Source organism: Mauremys mutica, chromosome 4 (genome assembly GCF_020497125.1).
Source record: "Mauremys mutica isolate MM-2020 ecotype Southern chromosome 4, ASM2049712v1, whole genome shotgun sequence".
Taxonomy (NCBI): domain Eukaryota; kingdom Metazoa; phylum Chordata; order Testudines; family Geoemydidae; genus Mauremys; species Mauremys mutica.
Genome location: NC_059075.1, coordinates 149,629,542 through 149,635,541, shown reverse-complemented (window position 1 = coordinate 149,635,541; position 6,000 = coordinate 149,629,542).

Here is a 6,000-nt window from a genome sequence, read left to right as displayed (position 1 = left end):
GCTACAAAGCCGTTCTGGTTTAATCAGAACCTTTTAATCGGTTCTCCCCACTCCTGCTTCCCACTGACTGTCCTGAATGGCGTTTACTATGTTGTGTTTTCTGTTTTCTCTATCTCTGAATTCCTTCTCTCTGCCCACCATGTGGATCTGTGTAGTCTTGACTTACACTCACCCGCCTTTACAACAGTTAGACTCTGTTAGAACTGCTTAGGCCTGGTCTACACTGGAAAGTTGTACCATCAAAATTCTCCTTTGTTTTTTGTTTTTCAGCACAGCCTGAGAGGTGTCCACACTAAATTTTATCTCCCACTGACAAATCCTCCACTTTTGCTGGCGTAGTTATTTCCATTTGCAGGGTGACATAAACCCTCTACCAGCAGGGTTCTATCAGCACAGTGGCCGTATGTGACAGCCCTTAACTTATTTGAAGACTTATCGGGTCCCTCCTTCAGTCTTCTTTGCTCAAAACATGCCCAGTTTTTTTTAATCTTTTCTCACAGGGCAGGTATTCAAAAACCTCATGTCATTCTTGTGGCTCTGCTCTGGACTCTCTCCAATTTGTCCACATCTTCCTTAAAGTGCAGTGCCCAGAACAGGACACAGTATCCAGCTGAGCCCTCACTAGTCCTGAGTAGAGCAGGACAATTACCTCCTGTGTCTTACATACAACGCTCCTTTTAATATACCCCAGAACAACATTAGCCCTTCTTCACAACTGCATCACATGGCTGGCTCATATTCCATTTGTGATCCACTACACCCTCCAGATCTTTTTCAGCAGTTCTACTGTCTAGCCAGTTATTCCCCATTTTGTGGTGGATGTGAGGCCTGTGTCCCACCTCCACCTTAACTTTAACACCCATTAAATTGCTCCCAGCACTTCCACACTCATTTCTGTATGATGTGCCTGTGTCCCTCAGGGAAAGTTCTGCTCCCCTCGGCTGTTTTTCACACGGAGCAGAAATAATCATCTAGTAGGTGGGTCTGTCATTGAAAAGCTTCATGGGAATGAGATAGACTCCAACTGCACTTGTTTTCTAAAAAGACTTTGAACATCTGAACCTCAGGATAAATTGTTAACATGCCCCATCGACCACTCCCAATTCCTGTCAGTCCTTCAAATTCCCCTTTTGTTTTCTATTCCGTGGTTAGTAAAAGCTGAGCATTCCAATGGGGACAGAGTTACAAGAATTTGCTGTTACCAGAGCAAATGACACCAGCATCTGCTATCATAAAGGACAGGGACTGAAAATCCTTATGTTCAATGCCCAAAAATAGTTTCAGAAAATATCTTCTGTGCAAGGTGAGCGCTACAGAATCACTGAAGATAAGTCTGTTAATGAGCAAGATCTTTCCATGTCCCTAACTGTCCAGTACATGCTATTATTTTGTATTGTCTGTACTGGCCTCTTGTTTAAATCTGCTTCCTCTTGCTCCTGGATTACAGTTTCTTCCTTGCATTTCACCACATGACTGTGAGCAAAATTACAGCATCCCCCACCACAAGGGGTTAGAGTTTGAACCTAGAACTTTCAGCCCTCCAGGGACAGACAGACACCACCTGAGCTACAGAACAAAGACCTGGCCTATACTTAAAACTTACATTAACAGAGCTACGGCACTCAGGGATGTGAAAAATTCACACTCCTGAACACCATAGTTCTGCCAACTGAAACCCCCCCAGTGTGGACCCAGAATGGTTCCCTCAACCTAACAATCATCACACAGGGAGGTGGAGTTCCAACAGTGACAGAAAAACCCCATTCCAGCTCTGTACACTGCGTCTATGCTAAGGAGTTATAGCTACAGTGCCATACCTCTGCCACTATAGCCCTGGGAGTGTAGACAAGCCCTAAGTCAATTAATGATCAATATTAACAGGCCTCTGTGCAGCAGCAGTGGTAATTGGGGGTGGAGAAAAGAGGGGGCAAAACACTATTTCATGTCTGACCTAGAGGATGGACACTGAATGTATTAACGTTGCCTAGGTGAATGGGGTGGAGAGACACTGGTGCCCACATTTCTCTGGTCAGGGAAAGTTGGTCCAAACATCTATGTTACCTGGCTAGGAGATAGAGCTTTTGGCACTGGGTGTGCATAAAATTTTTGTGCCTTTGGCTAAGGTTCATTTGGAATCGGAAGGTTCAGACGGCGACTTGACAGTGGGTGTGTGTGACACACTGGGGTACAGTTCAGCCCAGTGGGGGGCCTGTGTCACCTCTGCCCTGCAATCCTGGGTGCCTTACAATGCCTTGCTGAAGTAACTCCCACCCGGGCTGCTCACAAACAGCCTGCCAGCATGCAAGCCACATCCTGAGTGCATGTGTGTGCTGCAGCCTGCCAGCCACACCCTGGCTCTCACCAGCCTTAATTATAATGCAGGGTGACCCCAGCACACCCCCAGTCCTGGCACTTCCCCCACAAATATATGTCCTGAACTGCTCAGCCCTCTCCTGGGCAGTAGAGAGTCCATTATTCCTGTAAGGGAATAATACACCATCTTAGTATCTTAAATAGAGCTACCCAGACACTTCAGTTTAAACACACAGGATTAAATAAAAAATAGTGAAACAATTTTTTAACTCTAAAGAAATAGATTTTAAGTGCATACAAATAATGAGGCATAAAAGTCATAAATGGTTACAAGTAAAAGAAGAAAAAACATTTACTGGTGCCTAACTTATCAAACTACATTAGAATCAAGTGTGACAAAGTTCCTCCTCTACCTTGGTGGGTCCTGCGCTTATTGGTGGATTTCCTCACCTCAGTGATCTTCCCCTCTGGTGAAACCCACAGTCTGGGTCAACTCCTCCTGTGTCTGATCAGGAGTTGCGAGGTTTGAGGGGAACCCGGGCCTGCCCTCTACTCCGGGTTCCAGCCCAGGGCCCTGTGGATTGCAGCTGTCTATAATGCTTCTTGTAACAGCTGCATGACAGCTACACATCCCTGGGCTACTTCCCCAGGCCTCCTCTAAACACCTTCTTTATCCTCACCACAGGATCCTCCTGGTGCCTGATAACGCTTGATTGTATGATAATTCCTCAGTCCTCCAGTAGCACACCCACCCAGTCTCAGCTCCTTGTGTCTCTTGCTCCCAGCTCTTCACACACACTTCTCTCCTCTGGCTCCTCCCCTCCTGACTGGAGTGAGCTCCTTTTTAAACCAGGTGCCCTGATTAGCCTGCCTTGATTGGCTGCAGGTGTTCTAATCAATTTAGCTACCTCCAGCGCCTTCTAGAAAGATCTTAATTGGCCCCAGGTGCCTTGATTAACCTGGAGCAACTGCCATTTTGGTTACCACAGTGCTAGGGATTTGTTTAGCCTGGGGCTAACATACCTGTTCCTCAGTACTTTACTGTAGCCATCCAGCCTTGCCCCATCACACAAGCAAAATTCCTTATTACATGTTTCCAGCAAGATTACTGACCACACTCTTCAGATCAGAACACCCATGCCTCAGAGTCCAAGGGCTACATTTTTGTCTTCTTAGACGCGTTGCCAGAGACAGATGGGGGAGGTGTCTTGGGGTGTTTGATCCATATTTTTATAGTTCCAATCATCTTCTTGAACAATATTTCTAGCTGGGAACTAGGAGATAAAGTGTCTATGGGGAAGGATGTTCCCTGCTGTTTTTTTCCACCTGTTTGAACTTCCTTTGTTTTCCCTCACTGCTTGATAACTCTGTTTACTGCTTAAATGCAAACTAAGGCAAACACACACTCCTTTGTTTAAGATAGGCCTGTTTGATCAGTTTGGTGTACTCAGGTTATTACAATGGTTTGCAGGGTGTGAATACAGGGGTACATTCTGTCACAGGGTATTAAATGATATTCCTTTGGAAATGTCGGTGGGAAACAATGTTTTGCACATGGCTAAGGCTGTTAGCATTGTAACCTGTAGTAAAAAGAAATATTGTGCTGTAGGCTCAGAGGGAAATGGTAAAGACCTAGAAACTCCTAAGAGGAAGGTCTTTCCAGCTCCTCCTCAGCAGAAGGAAAGAGTGTGTTTTCAGGTGAGGTAGGGGCCAAGGACAGAGGAAAGTACCATGTCCTCAGGGTTGGGGCAGGGACGGGTTAACCCCTGTCAGGGCCGGCTCCAGGCACCAGCTAAAGAAGCAGGTGTTTGGGTCAGCCAATACCAAGGGGCGGCCCTACGGCCGCTATTGGGGCGGCAGGTCCGGGTCTTCGGTGGCGGGTGCCTCAGTCCCTCTTGGAGCGAAGGACCTGCTGCCAAATTGCCGCTGAATTGTGGAGTGGTGCTGCTTTTTTTTTTTTTTCCGCCTGGGGCAGCAGAAAACCTGGAGCCAGCCCTGACCCCTGTTACTGAAGGAGTTGTCCTGGTTGTTAGCTGACAGTGTTTTGCAGATTAGCAAAGAGCACACCTCACTTTAGAGAGCATAAGAAGACATGTCCTAGAGGGAGCCCCCATAAACAGGGAGAAGTTTTTATAGAGGAATGGAGATTGTACAGGGAAGCTCCCATGGGGAAGACTAAAAGCCCTGGCAAACCCTGCAAGCAGCTGGTTATGCCTGCCCAGCAGTGAGGGGAAAAGACGGTTACTCACCTGTAGTAACTGGTGTTCTTCGAGATGTGTTGCTCCAATCCATTCCAGTTAGGTGTGCGCGCCGCGCGTGCACGGTATTCGGAACTTTTTTACCCTAGCAACCCCGGCGGGCCGGCTGGGCGCCCCCTGGAGTGGCGCCGCCATGGCGCTGAATATATACCCCAGCCGGCCCGTCCGCTCCTCAGTTCCTTCTTGCCGGCTACTCCGACAGTGGGGAAGGAGGGCGGGTCTGGAATGGATTGGAGCAACACATCTCGAAGAACACCAGTTACTACAGGTGAGTAACCGTCTTTTCTTCTTCGAGTGATTGCTCCAATGCATTCCAGTTAGGTGATTCCCAAGCCTTACCTAGGCGGTGGGGTCGGAGTGAGACGTGGCAGAGTGCAGTACCGCGGAGCCGAAAGCTGCATCGTCTCTTGATTGTTGCACCAACGCATAGTGTGCCGCGAAGGTGTGTACGGAGGACCAGGTGGCTGCCCTGCATATCTCCTGGAGCGGAATATGGGCCAGGAAGGCAGCCGAAGAGGCTTGAGCTCTGGTAGAGTGGGCCGTCAGTCGAGGCGGTGGTACTCGAGCGAGATCGTAACACGCCCGAATACAAGCCGTCACCCACGAGGAAATCCTCTGTGAGGAGACCGGTTCGCCCCTCATACGTTCCGCAATTGCAACGAAGAGCCGGGGCGAACGCCGGAACGGCTTCGTGCGCTCGATATAGAAGGCGAGGGCCCTGCGGACGTCCAGGGAGTGAAGCCGCTGCTCCCGAGATGAGGCGTGCGGCCTCGGGTAGAACACCGGGAGGAAGATGTCCTGGTTTATATGGAAGGCCGACACGACCTTCGGGAGGAAGGCCGGATGCGGTCGGAGCTGGACTTTGTCCGTGTGGAAGACAGTATAAGGGGGACCGACCGTCAAGGCACTGAGCTCGGAGACCCGTCGCGCCGATGTTATCGCGACAAGGAAGGCCGTCTTCCACGAGAGATGGAGCAAGGAGCAAGATGCCAGAGGCTCAAACGGTGGACCCATGAGCTTGGCCAACACCAGGTTCAAGTCCCAGACCGGCGTCGGGCGTCGGACGGGTGGAAACATGCGGTCCAACCCCCTGAGGAAGCGGGAGACCATATGGTTGGAAAATATGGAGCGTCCCTCAACCGGCGGACGAAACGCAGATAAAGCTGCCAGGTGAACCCTTAAGGAGGAGACCGCGAGGCCTTGCTCCTTAAGCGACCAAAGGTAGTCCAGGATAACCGGAATAGGGACGAGAAAGGGGTTGTGGCCTTTCTGGTCGCACCAAACAGCGAAGCGTTTCCATTTTGCTAGATAGGTGGACCGCGTTGACGGTTTCCTGCTCTCCGTTAGGACCCGCTGAACAGCCCGCGAGCAGGATTGCTCGGCGCAAGTTAACCAGTCAGGTACCAGGCTGTAAGATGCAGGGAGCGGA